At 43.0% G+C, this 11,480-nt stretch overlaps 1 protein-coding gene across 1 annotated transcript in view; it reads left to right on the top strand.

Annotated features, from left to right (window-relative positions):
• Positions 1–266: 266 nt before the first annotated feature.
• CPNE4 (copine 4) overlaps positions 267–11,480 on the top strand; it is a 231,835-nt gene continuing 220,621 nt past the window's right edge. The window contains exon 1 of the mRNA XM_071735821.1: positions 267–416. The gene's annotated coding sequence lies outside the window, so the exon portion shown is untranslated. The remainder of the gene's footprint in view (positions 417–11,480) is intronic.

Below are 11,480 nucleotides of genomic sequence, written 5' to 3'. Positions count from 1 at the left end.
GGCTTCTCCGGGCTGGAAGGGCAAAGACGTGCACAAGTGAGACCCGAACCCTGATGCGACAGTGGGAGGACACCGGAGACGAGGATCGGGGCCGGGGGCGCAGACGCCGCCTCACCCCAGCGCCCGGCCGGTGTGAGGGAAGCTCCCTCCCCGCCGCGGCCCCCAGGGGGCGCTGCCGCCAACTCTGGCACCTCCGGGGCCGGGGCGGCTCCGCGCTGGGGGGGAGCGGCCGCCGCCCGCCCGCCCGCCCGCCCCCTCCCTCCCTCCGTCCCCTCCCCTCCCCTCTTCGGCAGTGGTGGAGCCGCCGGGCTCCCTTCATTCCTCTTCAGATGGGGTTCGCCCTGCCGGAGGGACGGCTGTCCTGTCCTCCCTCCAGCCGCTGAGAGGGACCCGGCGCGGGTGAAGGGTGCAGTCAGGTAGGGGCGGGCGGAGCCCCGAGGGGAACTTGGGGAACGGGCGCGCGGGGCTTTCCCGGCCGCTGGTGCCGGTTACGGCGGTTGCGGCCGTTGGCGACGGGAGCGGAGCGGAGCGGGGCGCACGTGGAGCGGGGCGCCTCACATCCCGCCCGCCTCCCTCCTTCCCTCCATCCCTCCCTCCTTCCCTCCTCGGCGCTGCCGCTCCGCCCGGGTCTTCGCGCCGAGGTTTCGGCGTAGTCGAGGGCACCTCCGCGGGGAGTGCGTCTACTCCCCCCGTTCTGTAGTGGACGCATCGCGGGTGTTTTTTCTTGTCGCCGGTGGTCGGCGGCTGCCGCGGGGAGCGGCGCAACTTCAGGGAGGAGCCCGAGCGGGGACGCTTGTGTTCCCCATTTAGCCAACGGGGGGTAGTTCGCTTAAAAGAGCCGTGAATCTCCCGCTGTCCGTGACATTTTTGCTTTGAGCTGTCGTACAAAGGTCGCAGCCGGAGAGCAGGTCCGTTATTAGTGAGACTGTTCTATGTGGGTTCAGGAATTTTTGTTGTTGTTATTTGTTTTTGTACACTTCCAAAGTTATAGTGTCGGTGACGTTAATTTCGTGTTGGTGGATTAAACGCAGGGCAAATTCCTTATGTCATCAAAGCTAGAGTTACAGGCTTGCTGAGTTCATATTATCTGATGTTCTCCTAGCTCAAAATAAACCTTTTCATTAAGATGGAGAAAACCGGATCCAGTTCTTGCAGCTTTTGATTGATTGGAGCTCCCTTGTGGAAATCAGCGGGGAGTTTTGCCTGATTAAGACCTGTAAAATCGTCCTCAGGTTTGTTACACAACTGGCTGTGGATGTGCATTATGGGCTCAGTTAGGTAACTTTGCATCTGGGTCTTGTTTTCACTGGTCCAGCTGAAGTACTTTCAAGCCAAATTAGTTTTGGTGCTTCACTTTAAGGAGTCGTTCCTCTCCCCTGGACATGTCTAAGGGAGCAGGAGGACTGCTATACCTGCCTTAAAGAAGAATAAACCTGTTGGTTAAACAGAGAAATGGGTGATACCTACTGGAAATAGTGACTGAAAATTAGAAATGCTCCTTGTGTTTTGGTGGCAGTGCCAGGTAAAGTCAAGTGTCTTAATCTTGAAGGTTTTTTATTCCTATTTGCCTCTGTTGCTGTTGAGCCTCAGAGGCTTTGTTAAGAACCCGGGACCCAGCTGTAATAAAAGATGCATGTAATCAGTGTTGCTGCTAAATAGCATGCTTGCTGGTGTGATTATGCAGAAATGTTAAAGAAAACGGAGAGTTGCTCACAGAAAAGCTTGCTATTTCCACACGTGAGCTGACTAATCATTTATTGCTTCTCTGTTTTTTCTGTGTTCCTGAAATACCTGGCAGTAAGCAACTTACAGATTCTAGTCTGTTGTTTTTGAAAGACTTCTTGTTGCTGCAGCTGCAAACTTTGCTGTAAATTGCTTTTTTTTAAAGGTGTGACAATAAAATAAAATGGAAACTTTCTTGCACTTCAAATAGGAGCTATATAGCACCAGTCTTAGGAGGAGCAGAACAAATGAAACCCAACATTTTTTTCTTTGTGCTGTAACTAGTTTCAGATGAAAAAACTTTGAGATGGCATTTTTCAAGTTTGTTCTTGGGTCCTTGGGATTTTGGGCGGCAAAAATTTATCCCTTTGAGCAATGAAAAGGTGCTGTATTTGGTCTTAGGAGTTCAAATGCACGTTACTGGAAAGTTAAAAATAGACAAAATAATCCATAGTGGGACAAGTGTGTTTGCTTTGTTTGGGGCATTGGATTAGAGTATAAATGAACAGGTAGTGTTTCTGAAGTAGGGCATTCTGGTGTAATTGTTAGCTTTGCTAGTTCAGGACTGTTGTTCCCAAACTGAGGCAGACAAAGATCCAGTACAAGTACATGCATGTAAATTCAGTGTCTGTAGATGTGTTGGTACTGCTAACCTCATGGCCATGTCGGGAGCTTGGATACATAACAGCCTTAAGGAAGAGTCTTTGGAAAACTGAGGCATGCACCCTAAGCTTTCCTGAGTTAAGATGATGGAAAAGAAACAGCATATCACTAAAGCTAAAAGTATTCAGGAAAGCTGTTAATAGCATTCAAAAAGGGATTCTTAGTATGCACATGAAGAGCATTATCAGTTTGTGTAGCTCAGTAGCTAGCCTGTAGCTGGGTTATCATTCCTAACTGTCCATCTCCTAATCTTCGAAGAGAGATTTTTCTAACACTGGGAACTTGAACGTACCCCTGTTTAAAATAGTGGAGTGAGGTGAATTATGGTGAAGTAATTCTACTCATAAGATTGGATGTTTGTAATTTGGACAGAAAAACTATTTTCTTAGCAGCATGCTGAAACTTTGAGATCTCGATGGGCAGAAAAGCTAGTGGAGAACACATTGTGGTGTTCTGTGTCTAGTGCTGTTTTACAGGAGACGTTTATATGGTATCTATCACTGATGTATCATAGTTGCTAATTTGTCTTCATAAGGGTGAGATAGGAAAGTATCATTGTCGTGGAGAGACCAAGTGCCTGCCGAGTCACTTGTGAAGTCTGAAAGAGCAAGAAGTTGAAGCAAGATGGAAGAAGCTGTAGACTGGCAATCCTACCTAGATTGTTTGCTATAAATAGTTTGAAATGTTCTATAAAATAAAGATATTTCTGGTTATTGCATCTAGTGGTTGACTGACAATGTTTGATGTTTGAAAGTTTTTGTATTGTTATATGGGTTTTTCTGTCTTTGCATGCACATGGTACTTGGTAGGCATTGGTATTTTATTATGTGCTTATACCTTCCTATTTCCTCAGTTTGTTATTTTAATGTTTTAAAACCATCTAGTAAACTCTCTGCACAAACAATACTGTTAATGGATTGTTAGAGTGAGGAATTTGAATAGGAGATAGCCAGTGGTCAGCATTGTGGTTCCTGATGCAACTATTAGTAAGCAACGTTTCACATAAATATCCAAACTAAAATTTAATATGATCCGCTGGAGTCTACTTGAGCTGACTTGAAGCAAGCAGGCAGTTCTAACTTGAGGATGAAGAATACATGACAGAGGTTGCTGTCAAAACTGCAACTTTAGCATTTTAGCTTTTGTGGCTCAAAATTTGACTATTTTTGCACTTAAAAAACCATAACACACAATTTTAAAGAGTGGCTAAATATTTTCAGTTTTTGTAAGATGCCCAACAGCAAAACCTCGGCATAGCATAGTGCGCTGCCTGGAGGAGCTCTGCCTTTCTCTGCGTTTGGAGCCGAAGTGCCCTTTGCTGGGTGAGTTTAATGTGCCATTCTTAGCAGCGACATTTATAATTTATAAACTTAGATCTGAATAGTTGAAGAACCTCATGTCGTCTCCCACTAATCAGCCAGTTGTAGTTTCTGCAAATTAACAAGAATAAGTTGTGTTAATTTGCTTCTGCTGGCCCTTGAATGCTGCAAACGCTACTACAGGGCTGCGAAAGTGCCTTCTAGCTCTGCTTGAGGGACATACTCGTCTTCAAGGTAAGTTTGGAAGTGGCATTTGTGTCCTAGAAAAAGCGAAACAGAGATAAGAGGAGCTACGTGCATGCTTAAAAATTAACACATGCTCAGGTGTTTTGGTGAATAAGCGGGAGCGCTTTGCTGAATCGCAGCTGTGAGCGTAGAGAAACACAACAGCGTTTCTATATCGGGTGCCGCGCTGGCTGAGGTGCTTGTTAGGTATTGCGGCGCGGGCCTTGGGATACATAACTTGCTATACATAACCCCACCTGCAAAAGTTAATTAGGAGAAGGATCGTTCGTGTTGCCAGAGGAAACCGGAAACGTTCAACGCTGCAAGTGGTTTAGTTAAAGCTTCTCTGGGAAGCGCCTCCGGCACCTCTCCCCTTCTCTCCCTGACGCGCAGACACCGGGGCCGTCCCCCTCCTTCCCCGCCAGCCAGGTGGGGCCGCCAGGGGGCGCTGGAGGACCGGCGGCGTGCGGGGATGGTGGGCGCCACCTCCTCCCGCCCCCCAGCCCCGCCCCGGGGATCCCGGGTGGGTTGCGGGGCGGGGAGTTAATCGCGATTTCGGAGTTAATCCGATTACCCGCTCCTCGGGTAAACTGCATTACCTGACTGGGCGCTCTCCTGTTCACAGTGGGGTTGGTCGTGGCTCACTGTCAAGAGCGACGCTAAGTCGGCCACAATACGACTGCTCGAAGTACAGTCAGTCTAGATGGTCTGCACGGGGGTGTAAACGGAATCGAAGTGATCCACTCCTAAATTGTGTTCCGATGAACTTTGCAGTGCATCCCAGTGCAAAGCAGCCTGGTGTTGCAGGGTCGTGGGGAGAGCGTGGCTGAGCACCCTGTCTGGTTCCCCTGAGGAGCAGGCCCTCGGCATGGGTGGGTGAGCTGCGGGAACAGGGGTGTGGGGCAAGGAGAATGCTGCTTGGGCAGCACTGTGTATCTCCCCACCAACAGAATCACCCTCTAGTTTAAAGGAGACAGCAAAGTCCTTTAATTGTGGGCTTGGTTATGTCTAGGAGTTTATCTGGCCAGGAGGACTTTCCTCTCCTAACTGGTGTCTATTCCTTAGCTTATCCAGCTCCTTCCCAGACATTATCTTGCCACTGGCCTTTCCTATCTTCCATGCCCTCCAAAATTGGAAATGAAATTTTGCCAGCTTCTTTGTTAGCCTGACTGAAAGGAATGCAAGAAGCACCTCAGGATGGGATGCTGAGAGTATCCTTGGCCAGACCAACTGTTTGTGGGTAGATCAGCTATTCCCAGCTGTAGCTACACATTGTGACTTTGATTTCTTATTAATTTTCAATAGGTGCATCATCAACACAGAGGGCATTTAATTTGCTAATGAGTGTCATCCATGGATCAGCAAAGTCTGTAGGAGGCTGTTGCAGAGACTTAAGGTAGTATGGAATAAGATTCCCTTTAGTTGAACAGCAGACAAATGAAAAGCAGATGTGCCCTAGGCAAGAAAAGTTTTCTTGATGGAAAGGATTCCAAGCTGTGGAACTGCTCTGGCAGGATACGATGCAGTTAATCCATACTTTCCTACTCTACTGCCCGCTGTAATTTCTTCCAGTGAATTATTTATTGTGACTTGATCACTAAATGTTACGAGGATTGTCAGCAGTCAGGCAGCAAGTCAGACATTCACTGTACATCTGGAGAGGGCAAGACCCTTTTGACAGCTGGCAAAAGCCAGTCATTTGGCCATGGGGTGCAGCTTGGACATGGCAGGTATTTGGAATTAGTTTCTAACTCTTTTTTGATTGTCTGTTTACTTCAGGGAGTTTTCCTTCTTGCATTATGTTGTCCAGCACCTTCAGGCAAGATCATTGTCTTGTGTGATGCCTGTCACTGTGGCTCAGCATAATGTGAAGGACTAGGATTGTTAATACTTTAGTTGCTATCTAGAAGAACTCTGTAATCAACTGGATATGCTGACACATGCAGAATTGGATTGAGATTTTTTTTAAATCTTGTAAAATATCTGCACTAAGACTATATCTATAATATATCTGTATTATGTGAAGGCTGTAAGTGACTGGCACTTTCATGTTAACACCAGTATAATCCTTGGAAATGTGGACAAATGAGCAACTCTGATAACAGTGTGCTAAGGAATGTAGACAGCTGTTTCATACTTGGCTTTATGCTGTCTTCTGCTGATGTTAGCATTGCATTAGCAAGTAGATGGAGTTGCACATAATTTTTATACCCCTGATGCAAATGTTGCCTTGGTACATTAGGGATTGGTAACAGATATAAGCAGATGCTTTGACTTGGCTATTAATTTATGGTGGAAGTTTTATGGGATTGTTACAGTTCACTGAGAAAGACTTGGATATCTTGCCATACATCTGGCCAGATAAGCTTAGCTTTGCATAGTGATCAAGGAAATAGGAGGGGGGGAATCTAGGAAATAATTTGTATGGAATTATCATACAGATAGAGGATGGGAGAAGAGTAAAGGAAGGGGAAATATAAAATTGGATTAGCCTGTTTTTCAGAGTGGTTTAAATAGGGTCCAGTTTCCTGTGATGGATTGCAGCCCGCTTGTTAACTGCTGGGTATGTTCTTTTCAAACTTGCAGAAAGTTTGCAGCCTTAGGCTTGCATTAGTGGTCTGGGCTTTCAGCTTTACTTGTGTGGAAGAAATGGAAGAAGGTTTGTGTGCTACAGCTTGGGTTTTTGTTGTTTTGCAGATGTATGAAATACAATGTCAGCTCCCATGCGTTGGTGCTGACAATGCATGAGGAAGATGTCCATAAACAAGCACAGGAGAATCAAGCAGAAACTTTTAAGGCACATGTAATTTTTGCTGAATTTAGGAGAAACCCTGTTATCATCTAGATAATAATTTAGGTTAAATTCTGCTTGAGTAATTTTAATTTTGCTTCTCATTATTAGCTGTACTAAATTTGATAGAAGTTCCAAATAAATATTTATGTCAGTGTTGGTATCATGAAAGTTCAAATGCAACATAAAGGAAGAATGACAACATCACTCTTGGTCCTTTATATCCTTCACAATCTTATCTTCAAGAAGAAAGAATTTGCCATAGCTTTTTAAAGCAGTCAGTGCTGGGGACACTTGTGAACGATATTTGAACTTTTTCTTCACAAGCTTACACTCTGTGTATGTGTGTGTGTGTGTGTGTGTGTGTACTGAAGCTTCAACACAAATATTTGTCATATTCATTTGTAACTGCAGTTTCAAATGTCAGATGTAGCTTATAATTGGAAACAACAGACTGAAACCTCATCTCCTTGAGCATGGATTTGCAGTGAATGACTGATTTAGAACAAAATATACACAAAAAGACATCGAAAAATGTATAAACAACTGTTTTTATTATATTATCCCTTAGTATTGAATTAAATATTGTCCCACTTGTGTAATTATTAAAAGTGTCAAGAATTATATGAAATTGACTATATAAGAACATCTTTTTTTGGAGGGAAATTTTATTAGTCTAGTTTATACGTGCACTATGTTCAACTGTGGACCTAAGGAAGAGATCTCACAAGATAGACCTGAATAAGCTGATGTAATGCTTCCTCATCAACTCAAACTAGTTTGAAAAATAAGTATAACTGCAACATTGCACAAAATTGATTGCAAAGAGAATTTTAGTGGAGAGGCAGCGATTAATTCTTAAATGGACTAGTAAGGGAGATGGTATTCCAGTTTTTACACACAAAGGTAAAATGTCTAGTTCATAGGGACTTATCATGGGTGAAGACTTTTTCTTACATCATTAGTAACATCATCAGTAGAATTTTAAGAACTGTTTAGTATACTTAATTGTTAGCATATAGCCTGTTAGACAGATCCAGATCCTGTTAACTCTCCCCATGGGGAAAAGCTAATGCAGTTATCTGTCATGGTCTCTCATGGTTACTTTGTTCACCCTTTATGTGCATGAAAGGACTGTGAAAGAAAGGTATAAGTAACTTCAAACTAGTTATTTATTCACTAGTTATTTATTTTAGGTGGATAACTAGGATCAGGGAGCAACCAGGCAAAGCACTGATATACCATGTCCAGGGTAGGACACCTGATTCACTGAATCACACAATGTCTGAGGTTGGAAGGGACTTCTGGATGCCATTTGGTTTGACTCCCTTGCTTAAGCAAGGCTACCTAGAGCCAGTTGTTTAGGACTGTGCCTTGGTGTTCATTCCCACAGGGAAAAAGTGTTTCCTGATGTTCACAGGGAATCTTCTGTGTTTCAGTTTGTGTCCATTGCCTCTGGTCCCAGCACTGTCAAGAGCCTGGCTCTGTTCCCTTAATGCCCTCCCTTCAGATATTTCTATAAAACCAAGGAGATGCCCCTGACTCATCTCTTCCATTGGCGGAACAGTCCCAACTTTAAACTTTTTGTCTTTTGTGAGGTTCTCAGGTCCCTTCAGTATCCTTGTGGTCCTTTGCTGCGCTCTCTCCACTATGTCCATGTTGCTCTTGTACTGAGGAGCCCAGAACCAGACACAGTACTCCAGGTGTGGCTTCACCTGTCCTGGCACTGTTGCTGGTGTAGCAATCATCATTATTGGAAAAGGTTGACTTCTGTTGTGTCCCAACTGGATTGATTCACAATATTGCTGAGTTGCCACATCCTGGCTCCTAGATTTTTTCCACTATAGGTTTTCATAGCCTTCCACGGGTTTTTGCTTTTTCTTGAATCCTTGAACTGCTGACAACTTGTGTTTCAAGGATCTTAATGTCTAGCTGCAAATTTACCATTCTTACCTATCATGTCCTTAGTCTAAGTACTGTCACACATCCTTCTTGCAAGCTAGCAGATTTCTGAGACATTTCATCCAAGGTTTCACAGTTCTGCTAGTGTCAAAACTAGCTCCTGGATCACAGACAGCTGAACCCCTAGGAAGAGTATTCACACAAAGCTGAGGTGTGAAATAAGGATTAGCTATGCTTTGATTCCCTTAGGAGGACACACAGTGAACAGGAGCTGCAAGGTTATTCAGACTACTTTCAAAATAACTCGGTGCCTGCAGGAGAAGCCTTATAACTTAAGCCTTCTCTGTGCTGGACTTTTACCCGTCAATGTGGCTTTGTATGTATTTCTGACTCTAATGTGGTTTATAATTGGCTCTTGTCCCAGTCTTAGTGACAAGTGGTGCTGATATAGATTGCCTGTGGTAAGGAAAACTTTTATTTAAAAAAACCGAACCAAACCCAAGCAAAACAAAACTAAAAAAGCCACCAACTAACCACAACACAAGTCTTTGAAAGAAATAGGGGAAGATGAAGCTCAGCCTGTTGATAAGAGTTATAAAAGAGTTATTGACTGAGGGTGAGAACCACTCACGCTGGCCTGATATTATGGGCTATTTGATAGTTAGGAAAGTGTGGTACTGCAGGTAAAATTGGAGGAAGGAAAAATAGCAGGTTTTATGAAGAGAGGATAAGATAGTTCTGGTGTTTCCTGAGGGGCAAAGGATCAAAAATTACGTGAGTGAGTTTTAATGAAAAATGTGTATGAAGTTCTGACTCTTGTGAAATGCAAAACAAACCTTACGTTGCCTTCTCTGCTGCTGGAATTACTCCTACCTTGAATGCCAGGAAGCAAGCTTCTATTTGTAAATTTACAGATGTGGAACATTTGTTATCTGCAATGGAAATTCAGGTAGAACACGTGGAAAAACTTTCTCACTGGGGTGGTAGTGTTAACTGGAAAAAAATTCCAAAGGATATGAGTTTTCATTCATCTGGAAATTTTAAGAACACTGATTGTTCACCATGAGGTTTTGGGATACAGCTAATTCAGTTTTGGGGGCAATTTCAGCCACACCCTTAGCAATTTTATAAAATTTTCCAAAAATCAGACTTTCAGATATGTGTGAGCCTTTCTACACAGGAGGCAAAGCTTTCTTAAATTGTATCTGTGCAGCACAGCACATCAAGGAAGCTCACATGTTTCTGCTGTAAAATCACAAAAGTTAACTAATTGGGAAAGTAGTGTAGTTTGGGCTTGGGGTTTTTTTGGTTTTTTTTTGTGTTTTTTTTTTGATGTTTTTCTGTTTTTATTTTGTGTTTGGTTTTGTTTGGTTTTTTATTGTTTAGAATCGTAGAATCACAGAGCTGTTCAAGCTGGAAAAGACCTTCAAGATCATCCAGTCCAGCTGTGTCCTTACCCTACTACCTATTCCAAATGACCCATCACAAAACCACATCCCTGAGCACCACATCCAGGTGATTTTTAAACACATTCAGGGATGGAGACTCAACCACCTCCCTGGGGAGCCTGTTCCAGTGCATAACAACCTGCTCTGTAAAGAAGCTTCTCCTGATATCCAACCTAAATCTCCCCTGGTGCAACTTGAACCCATTTCCCCTTGTTCTGTCTTTTTGTTTCGGTGGTGGTTTTTTTTTCCTGTCAAATTAAGATTTCTGCTATTTTGTGCTAATTGCTAAATTGGTTAGTTATTTGTACCCTTCAGTCTTTTTGCAGTTACCATTTAAATACTTATCTATTTTGACAAACAAAAGTGGCCTCTATGACTTGCTATTATGTGCAAGTATTAGTCTGACATCTTTGAAAAGTGCAACTCTTGTGCTGCTGGAGATATATGAAGTGTGATGCCAGTGACTTCTTACTACTTCTAACAAAAAGGGACAGAAGCTGTGGTGTCTTCATGTAAGAGGTGTCACTTAAAGCTTCAGACATAATGGCTTAAGAATTTCTCAGGTGTTGTCAAAGTGGCTGGCACATCAGTCATCCTGTAACTATGTCTGCAGTAAAATGTAAGTAACCAGAATGTTAAGGATTATTTTTAAGCACTGGAGTAGAGGTGTTTCTGTGTGGGTTTTTTTGTTTGATGGGGGTGTGTTTTGTATGGTGGTTTCATTTTGTTGCGGATTTTTTTGTAAAGGATTCAGTTTGTGAGCAGTTAAATTGCAGCAGCCTTTATAGGACAATTTCTGCTTGTTTTGTTTTTGGAAACAATCAAGTGAATGGATGACAAAATTGTATCTTTTTTTTTTTTTTTTCTTAGAATGTAATGCAGAAGATCTGCCTTCCATCTGTGATCTTCCTGCTATAGCAGCAACAGCTAGCAACAGTTGTTGAGTTGGAATTTCTTACAGCTATATTCTTTCCAAGTGTCCACCTAGTTGTTGGTTGAATTTGCTTTCTTAAGTAGATAGATTTATCTTTTTGTTAAAGAAAAAAAAAATATCAAAGGCAGGTTTCCTGAAGTTCAGTAAAAACATTTTTGAGGAAGTACTCTTGAAACCTTTTGTAATTAAGTGATCAGAGGTGTAGCAATGGTTTTCAGGAGGGCTGGCTGGGGGCTGTAAAATTAGCTATTCTAATCTGAAATTGAAATAGCTTTGGTTTGAACCAAAGTTTAATTTTTGTTCACAGAAAGTAGTTTCACAGTGAAAATGCTTGTTTCCTGCCTGAAAGAATCTGTAATTTCTACACCTTGCTACTTGTGATGTTAATGTATTGGTTTCCTTTCCCACCCTGTTAAGCTTTCCTTTACTCAAGTAAATCTAGTCCTGACTCTATTCTTACATAAATATTACCTTCG

Source organism: Heliangelus exortis, chromosome 2, assembly GCF_036169615.1.
Source record: "Heliangelus exortis chromosome 2, bHelExo1.hap1, whole genome shotgun sequence".
In the NCBI taxonomy this organism is placed as follows: Eukaryota; Metazoa; Chordata; class Aves; order Apodiformes; family Trochilidae; genus Heliangelus; species Heliangelus exortis.
The sequence above is the reverse complement of the archived record's forward strand: the minus strand, read 5'-3'. Positions and strand labels throughout refer to the sequence as shown.